Source organism: Serinus canaria, chromosome 8 (genome assembly GCF_022539315.1).
Source record: "Serinus canaria isolate serCan28SL12 chromosome 8, serCan2020, whole genome shotgun sequence".
Lineage (NCBI taxonomy): Eukaryota > Metazoa > Chordata > Aves > Passeriformes > Fringillidae > Serinus > Serinus canaria.
This window is the reverse complement of record NC_066322.1, coordinates 3239680-3249201: the sequence shown is the minus strand read 5'-3', so window position 1 is coordinate 3249201 and position 9522 is coordinate 3239680. Positions and strand designations below refer to the sequence as shown.

Below are 9522 nucleotides of genomic sequence, written 5' to 3'. Positions count from 1 at the left end.
TTGGAACTTATGCATTTAGATCTCCTGGGTTTTCTGAAAATCTCCTTTGAATAAAGCTTCACACTGTCCCGGGGGAAGGCTGCAGTGGACTGACAGTGACCTTTATGACTTGGAATCAATCTTGTGTCACCTGCTGATATTTAGCTACAACTTGGTTCCAGCTCTCTCTTTTTTTTTTTTTTTCTCCTTTTACAAAATTTACAAGAATCTAAATGTATACTAAAGCAAAACTATAAATAATGAGTTTTCAAATTATTTGCCTAGAACTTAATATGAGAAATTCTGAAGGATGGTCAGTTTTTACTGTCATAGAATTCTATGATGGTTTGGGTTGAATGGGAATTTGATATGAAAAATTCTGAAGGATGGTCAATTTTTATTGCCATAGAATCCTATGATGATTTGGGTTGAATGGGTACTTAAAGATCCTCTGGTTCCAACCTACTGCCATAGGCAGGGATGCTGTGTCTTCAGCTTTAAAGAAAGATTTAATTTTTAAGGAAAAAAGTGCAGCTTTTTATAAGAAACAATAATTGGGAAAAAAAATCTGGTATTCTCTAGTCTTTGACCATTTTAAAAAGCTTTGCTGTCCCTGTCTTTCATAATCTTAGAAACACAAGCAGGCTATCTGACAGACCTGCACCTTGGCTATGGCAGGAGTATATTTAGGGGCAAAAGTTACTGCAATCCAACTCTTCTTGCTTTGAAATATTATTTACAGGTTCCTAGATGGGATTAGGCAGCAAACAGGGAACAGCAATGGGAGAAACATCTCACATCCCTTGTGTATAAAGCACATTTTACATGTCCTCATAGCACAGCTGTGAGCAACAGTGGTTGGATGTGCTTTGCTTCTCCTCATGCCGGCGCACCCACGGTGCTCCTGCACCACTTGCGTCCACGCACCTCTTCCAGCCTTCCTGGTATAGCAAGCCAAGCCTGGCTTACCAGAGGCTAAATCAGGATAGCAGGCTCGTGCTCCTCATCCTGGCACTGGGGAGATGACTTGGTTGGTGGAGGTGTCAGCCTACAGCATGCTCAGAGGGACTGTGATGATAAGGCGTCAACTTCTGCTAGCCCAGTTTCACTCCTCTGTTCCTCGCTGTGCCATATGATTTGTCAGCATGCACAGAGTGCAGATCCCTCTACCACTTGTGGCTGCTGTGAACCGGGCTACGTGCAAAGCCAAGGTGTTAATGTGTTCTTCTGGGTGGTGTTGTGGGGGTGGGTGCATCGTGGTTGACAGGAGAAATGTTATTTTTAGCAGGAGGAGCACATTCTGCATGTACTCACATGTGTCTTGTCAGTCAGAAACCTCAAGTCTATTCCTTTGCCTTGAAGCTTCACATGTCCAAATGCATCCCCTCACAAAGTTCTTAACACGCCAGATTTATAAAGAATTAGGGAAGAGCCTTCCAGTACTACCAGGGCTCTCCTAACCTTGGCAGACAGTGACACCAGCATGTTATCAAACTGTGGTGATTCTATTTTGGGTGCCAGGCTTTAATCAACCCAGTTCTCAGCACGTGGTGATGTGCAAATCCCCAAAGCACTGAAGAAGTCACATCACTGTGGCATGTGGGCAGTGCAAAGGTTTTTGGACAGGGCCAGTCTCTGCAGTGTTGACAAGATCCTTATCTGTAAGATCTTGGTCACCTGCAGGATGAACCTGTTCCTCTGGCCAGCACCATGAATGCTGGAACTTTGGTCTTCTGCAGATCATATAACACAAATTTGAGTTCATGGGAGGATGGCTCCCACATCTAGTAGGGAACAGAATGTAGACCCACCTTCCCCCAGTTTCTCCTTGAATACCTCCCTGATGACAGTACACAGCTTTTGACCACCTCACCTGAGCTCAAGGATACCACGTGGATAAACTGTGCCATATTGCATGGACAGGCACACATCACTGCCTGAATATTAAGGCATCTTAAACAGCCAAGAGACAGAAATTGGCCCATATGCTTTGTACCTTCTTCCCTGGCTAGATGTCTAACTGTGTGCAGAAGGTTTTGAAACACAAAGAGAAACATTCTGTTAAAAATGCAATTACCATTTGTTTTTCAAGATATAGTATCCCATTATTTTTTCCAGAGAAGTGAAATTCAATAAGGTTACAACAGAATGTAGTCCAACAGTTACCGTACTTTCAGAGCATTATTTAAGCTACAGAATTTCTTAATGATTAGAAACATATGTAGGAAAAATCACATGCAAAATGAGAATGACTGGAGACAATTTTCCCCCAAAACACTTTTTTTCAGGCAAGTAACAGCTCATCCACCACTGTTGTTCCATCCATCAAGTTGGAGGTGTGAGACTCCCACCCACCCAGGGAGCCATGTGCTCAGGTCACATCAACAAACAGGCTCAGCAAAGTCCAAGGACCCATCCTGATTTCCAGCAAAGAATTTTTTGCTGTTTCTCTCCTCTTTATGTCAGACCCAAGGGAGTGAGGCCATTTTCACCATGGGCAAGCTCTTGAACAGCAGCGACCACCCCGATGTCTGTCTTAATGCCACGTTCAGAAGGTTTTCATGCAGGTGCAGCTGCTGTTTCATGGTCCAGCACAGGTGAGTCTTCATGAACCTGGAGTGACAGATTATGATACTCGTTTCCTTTCAGGATTTACTTTACTGGATCAAATGAAATCTACAGGGAATTTGTAATTTCAGAAAGTCAGGAATGGAGAGTGCTGGAGTACCCAAACCTCCTGGGGTGAACTCCTCAAAGACATGGTTGAACTCACTTCTTAGGCTGAAGTTCCCCACTTGGGGTGATTTCTCTGGAACATAAGGGCTCCCATATATCCCAGACTTTGGCTTCAATGCCCTGAATCAGGAAGCCAAGTCCAGATTTACTGCTCTGTGTGTGTGGTGAATACTGAAGTGCCTCCAGTTTTGCATCTTCTCTCTCTCCTCCCTCACCCAGACTAGGTGCAAGTAATCTCTAGGTTTTCCTGGGACTGTAGACCTCTCACCTGTAACCTCCTGGCCATCAGAGTGCTCATCAGAGCTCCAAGTCAGAGAGCTGTCACCAGGAATGGGCAAACTGAGGCATTAGGAGCCTAAACCAAGTGGTGTGAGTAGACCTACAGAGTCTGCCTGTGCCATCTGGGAAGGATCCCAGAAGATGGGATGCTCAGTCCCCTTCTGTTAGAGTCCAAAATGTCCTTTTTCTGATGTAGAAGCCAGTTGTGAAGGGATTGCATTCAGACTTCAGCCAGCTAATTAAATGCGCTTAGCAGAAAGTGCTGCAGGGAGCCCTCCCTGTGCCCCCCGACCCTGCATCACCCCTGGCTTTTTGGTCCAAGATTTTATTCCCTTCTCACCCGGGAGCTGCGCCGCCGCTGCCAGCGCCGCCCAGCAGGCGCATCCCGTCCGGATGCAGCGAGTGGGATTTGGGGGCGCCTGGTGCTTCCCCCCCGGGGCCGCGCCCGCGGCAGCGCCAGAGGCAGCGCCCACCCTCCCCTGGCACGGCTCTCCCACCGTCTGCCGCAACCTGGCAGCGCCGGGGCTGCAACCCGGGCTGCTCCGCATCCTCCGGCTCCCCGTAAACCTCGGGAAAACTCTCCCGTCTAAGGCGCACCTTTTCAGTATTCACAGAGAAGAGTACAGTCACATATTCCTCTCAAAGCCACAAGGACTTGACTAGAGCTAAAATGTCATTTATGTACATATCACAAGCGTTTTTCTAGGCACAGATGTCTTTCTGGTGCCAATATGCTGTTTATGTACTTATCTGTCACAAGCACATGTCTACATACATATGCCCTGCTGGCAGAGGCACAGAGCATTTTGAAACTCTTATTAGACTGCTAATGAATAATACGCATACAAAGGAGAAAACAGAAGGTGGGTCTATCAGGAACAGCCTCTTTCTTAACTACCTTTTAATTGTAGGAGAGGAAGAAAAGAGATGAATTTTGATATGTTGGCATCTGTGAAGGCCTGCTTAGCAGCATCCAACGCCATCATTTTAAAAGTGGATTTTTCACAGGTTTGGGTATTTTGGGGGGAGGGGAGGATTTTTTTTTTTTTTCCCTCTTAAAAAAAACCCACAAAATTTTGACACTGAGAGTATTGCAAATCCTGGTGCCAATGATGTATGATAGTGTGATTGTCACCATGGAATGCTGAAAAGCTCGAGCAGCTGTTTGGCATATTGACAGTGCGAATTTAGAGCGTTTTAAATGCAAATGACAGTATTCAATTGATCGCAGGAAAACAATGGGTCATAGCCTTACCTTTCCTTGGCTATGCTCTGAATAATCAGGCTGCAAATCCATGCACAATAGGGATATTGTACACGTTCTGGGGATTTTGTTCCCCACGTTCATGGGGGTCGATATGATGCTTCTTTTGGGCAGAGCTGAAATAGAGGTGCCGCTGAACCATCCCAGGCACCTCGCAGGGGTGAGGTGGGGAAAAGGGCATAATTTGCTCCAAATCCACCACGTCCTAAGTGTCAGCCTGTTTTTCTTCACTTCTATCCTTTCCTGCTTGCTCTTTAATCATTCCCAAGGGTGGCTGGCTTTCTGCCTGACTTGTCTCCATTATACCCTGCTGCAATCAATATGGCAAGCAGAAATCAGCAGGAGAAGGCATGTTCTGCTCCCAGTGAGAGCCGGTGGGAGGGAAGGAGATCAGGCCAGCCAGCTGCAACCCCAGCCCAGCAGGCGAGCCGAAATCCAGCCGAAAAAAGCTGCCGCCAGACGGCTGGGTCCTGTTTCCTTTGTGGTGCCCCCTGCCCGGCAGCGAGCAGCAGGTAAAGGTCTTCCTCCTTCCCCCAGCCCTGGGAGGGCAGGCAGGAAAACCTGGCCCTGGTAAAATTTACCCTGAAAGCCTTTTCTTTTTTTTTTTTTTTTTTTTTTTTTTTTTGGCAGTGGTGTAAAGAAAAAGAAGGATCTTTCCAAAGCAGAAAAGTCCAGGAATGGGGGAGCCACACCTTCACCTGAGCAGGTCTGTTACATATGGACACTGGTGAGTGCTTGTTGGGTTCACCCTGGCTCAGGTCTCCAAGGCTGGCCATGATAGATTGAAGGCAGCCACTACCACTCTTGAGTTCCTCTAGCAATAGATTTTTGGTTTTAAGACCCACATTTCTTTGAAAACAAGCTAAAAAATACATGCAGGAGTGGTGTGGATGAGGACATCACCAAGACAGTGCTCTCTGCCCATGGCTTTACCTTACCATGTACATATATGACATCTCCCTCCAAGAATTTTAGCTTGGTGAATTTCTTCCCTTTCCCTAATTTGTATTGCTGAAATGGATATTCAGGATCCATTCCCTTATTGCAATCCCCTGATTGTATCTAAATTATACCAGTGAGCAGAGCTTTTCTGTCTCCAGTGCTTCCATCTACCCTTCTGGTGTTTCAATCTTAAGTACTTTGGGTCAAGCACTGATTTTTGGGTCTCCTCGATCCATGGGTTGTGTGCTCTGGGACATTTCTGAGTGTTTCTGCAATACAAACACTGTACAAGCAGCATTACACTTGCCAGAGCACTTGCTGAGATGTCTGCAAGGTATCCATTATCAGATTTGTACCTGGGATCAGGAGGGTGAGTGGAACATCACAAATTGCTGATGCTCTTGTGCTGTCTGCATGTGAGATCCATGTTGTGGGCTCCTTGAACTAGGAACTGGCTTCTCCAGGGACTCTGACAATTACAAAAAGTTCTGTTTGATAAAGGGGAGGTTGATGAGGAGCTGGGGTTGGAAACCACATGTTAATGGTTAATGTCATCCACTCATGGAGTCTTGTTAAAAGGTTCCACAAGTTTTTCAGGATTTCCCAGTCTTGCCCAGCAATCCCAGATGCCAATTCTGCCTAGGTACAAAAATCAAAGGACTGTACAGCAAAATGTCACCTATTTCAGCATCCAGCTCTTCTGTCTCTGATGGAAGGCAATGAATAAAAAAACTCCAGCATCATTATTACCTATGCCATCCTAAGATAAATCTGTTTACCTGTAAAACAGATGCATTAAAAACCAATCAGCCAATAGAAGTAATTAGTTACAGGGTAGGCATGTGATTTGCTCAGCCTCTGGAACGGGGTAATGTCTTGCTTAGCTTGAACTCCTTGCTGATGGATGCTTGGTGAAAGGTCTTGGAGACGATGTACTCAGCTAAACGCTGGGGAGACAGAAAATGATTACTACAGAGAGACATTGCTCAAGTCAGCTCCGCGAGAAATTCATCACCAGCAGCATTGGCACCACACATGAGCAGCAGCGTATGGAAACTGAACTGTAAAAAGTAACAAAATCACTGAACTAAGGGAACACTGCATACCGTGAACGTGAGGGAATGCATCGTTTCCCAGAGGGAGAAACGTTCCTATTTAGCAGGCTTTTGTTTTGTTACAGGAAACACTTGGATGGGGATTTAGCTGTGAACACAGAGCCTTTGTTTTCTGGGAACAAAGGGAACCCAACCCACAGGTTGGTAATGGGTAAACTTTCTATGCTGAGCTGGTAGGTGAAGCCTTGGGCTTGCTATAAAACACGAAGGACTGGCTTCGTGTGCCTAAAATCCTCAAAAGAGCCCAAAACAGCAGCCATTGGTGGTAAATTTATAGCTCATGTCTGCTTAGTGGCCATAAGACCACCCTAAAATAAAGCCAAGACCAAGAGGAGGGGCTGCTGCAGAAGGCTACTGCCCCCTCCCCAACCTTAGCAAGATGCTTTTGATAAACATCCAAAAGACATCAATGTTGTCTTTAGTCTGCTGAGAGTCCTCCTGGGAAAATCCCCCTGTATGGAAAGTGGAATTGGGTCTCCTCTGCCCCAAAGGCTTCCTGTGAGCCTGTTTACCTGAAAGGTGGAGCACAGCAATCTTCAGAGGTTCACGAACACCCAACAATTAAACAAAGGCCCTCGCTGTTTACAAGCAGCTTGGCACATCTGGAACGAGAGAGAAGATGCCTTGACTTCAGCTAAATGAAGGGACTGATCTCATCCCACCAGAAGGAGAAGGGTAACAATAAAACAATTCCACAAGCGTCCCTTGTGATGACAGGACCAGTAGAATTTTTCCAGTCCTGCTGGCAAACGGTAGAAGGCAAAAGTCTTGTGGAGACAGAAGGAATAAAAACAAAATGTCTTGCAAGAGGCTAGAAAACTTTCCCAAAGCATTTTTCTTTAAACTTAATCACATGATTTACAAGCTTATTATTAGTTTTCCGCCTTCCTTACATAAAAAGAGAAATTAAAAAAGTGTAGATTAACACATTTTTGGATATCTTCCAAGCTCTCAATTCCTCTGCTTAAAGGATTATTTTGACAAATCAAAAATCACTTTTTGGGTGGCCTGGAGAGACTCAGATTTGCTCTCTGTGTAGCAGAAATGATCCCTTCTCAGAGGGTGCTTACTTGTGCCTGTCAGACAAATACCAGAGAGAAATCCAGTCCAGCTTCTGATCTAACTGTAATACAATACTGGCTGCTGATTCCAGGGAATTTTTTCCAGATTGGTCAGGCTGGGGACTGCGTTGGGTACCTTCATCTCTACCTAGTCACTACCCAGGAGATACTAGAGGTTCTTCAGTGAAAGCAGAGCCTTGGGAGCTGCTACAAGGCCATCTTCACCTGGGTCATGAGAGCAGAAAATGCTCCTGAGCAGGGACTGACTGATATCGTGGGGGAGGGCACAAGAGTTGGGCTCTCTGCTAGAACTCCCTGGTGTCACCCATCTTCGTGGCACCCTGCTGGACACCAGAATGCCACATCCATGGGATATGCTGGCTTTCTCACTGGGGTGTGGCTGCAGCTCATGGTCTGGCCCTGTCACAGTGATCACCCTGCATCTGACAAGAATTCCTGGTGGCCTCAAAGTGTAATGAGCACATTGAAGGATCACAATGCATATAGGAAAGGTAAATGGATTAACAAAAAAAGTGCCCAGAGAAGTTCAGAGAGGCAGTTTAAGAACAAACCAAACCACTGTGAAAGAAACAATTGTCCTGGAATAGAAAAGAGAGTTATATATAAGTTATATATATATATATATTCACTTAAAGACAATCTTCGTAAACAGGTTGAAAAAGACTATGAGGCTGGAGGAACAGATGGGAAAATGGAACAAACAGATGGAAAAACTCTATTTCTGAAAAAAAAATTATCTATTTGAAAAGCTATAGCTACTTTGAATGAATGTTTCAAGGTTAGGAAGCTGAGGCATCAGGAAATTTATAACCAGGCCGTAAATTCATCCATCTGAGATCAGCAGGATGGCAGATCTTTTAGACAGGTAAGTAAGGCACTTCCCAAACAGCCATGTACATCATTTATCCATACTTAATGCCACCATCCTCAGGGATACCTTGCTCCCCTTTAAGGCTTTATCTTATTCATGGTACAGTTAAATATTACCTTTCATCTTTTCATTAACCATAGCTGGCTAATATATTAAAAGAAAAGGAGCAAGTTCACCTTGCTTTCTGCCATCTAATCACAGGGGAAAAAGGGGCCTGAGCTTACCAGCACTGTTAGAAAAGTCCTACAGACAAGAAGGGGAGAAGGAGTGAGCACCATGGCTCAGCTCTCCAACTTGATGGGTAAGTAAAGGCATCTTCATTAAATGCCTCCTACCCTCCCAGCTGTTCTTGAGCAGCTCCCTGAGTAGTTTTAAAGGGAATGATCAAGAGAAAAAGTGGGAGGAAAGGTTTGATGTTACACTGAATCCAGGAGGGAAACTTCTCTTGCAGCTGAGGGTGAGGCAGCCTTGCAGGAAAATGTGGGTCTTGTGTTTTAGTCAAAGAACCACCACATGCAGAGACAAATCCAGCCCAAGCTTCACATGGTGCTCCTTGGTGAAGAAGGGTGAGATACAGAAAAAAAATTTCCAGCCATGGACCAGATGTGCAGAAACTCTCCCTGGAGTAAATGAGTTCAGCAACCTCCGAGCAGTGCTGGCATAAGCAACAAAAACTGCATTACAAAAAGGCTAAGTTGCTCCAAGGACTAGAGAGATGGTGGTTTGGGCTGGACAGTGTTAATAGGTGCTGGTTTACGGTGTTGGCTCCAATCCCTCTGAATTACAGCTTCACAGCTGTGAGAAAGGGACAGTAGAAGTGTTCCAGCTCACTGGGGAGATGCGAAGATTGAATTTTTAACTGAGTGCAGTCAGCAGCATGGAGGTAAAAAAAAGGATGTTTGCTTTCAGCACAGGGTCTGGGATACAGGGGATACCGGGGTGGCGACCCAGCTGCCAAGCGTGTTTTGTTGTCTCCCTTATTTCAGGTCATTTCTTTTAAGTCGGTGCAGGGCTTTTGAGGACTGTGTCCCATATCTGGGTCTTAGCAGATTTGCCCACATGTTTTCCTGTGTGTGTCTCTGGGACTCATAAAAGTGTCTTTAGTGCTCAAGTAAGTTCCCCTTTGAGAAGGGACTGTCAAAGACAGGCACTAATGTCATTAGGAGGTTACAAGGGGGAAACAAGAGAGAATTTGCTACAGATCCTCATTTCCATAATCTTGCCTTGGCTTCCTCGTTTGTCAGTTCTTAACCT

The 9522-nt window shown here is 45.3% G+C and overlaps 1 long non-coding RNA gene across 1 annotated transcript; it reads right to left on the bottom strand.

Annotated features, from left to right (window-relative positions):
* Window positions 1-2102: 2102 nt before the first annotated feature.
* On the bottom strand, window positions 2103-6915 carry LOC108961808 (uncharacterized). Its single transcript, XR_001990183.3, has 3 exons — window positions 6828-6915; window positions 5980-6147; window positions 2103-2592 (listed from the first exon to the last, which is right to left on the bottom strand). It is a non-coding gene; the product is annotated as an uncharacterized LOC108961808 (long non-coding RNA).
* Between the last annotated feature and the right edge of the window lie 2607 nt (window positions 6916-9522).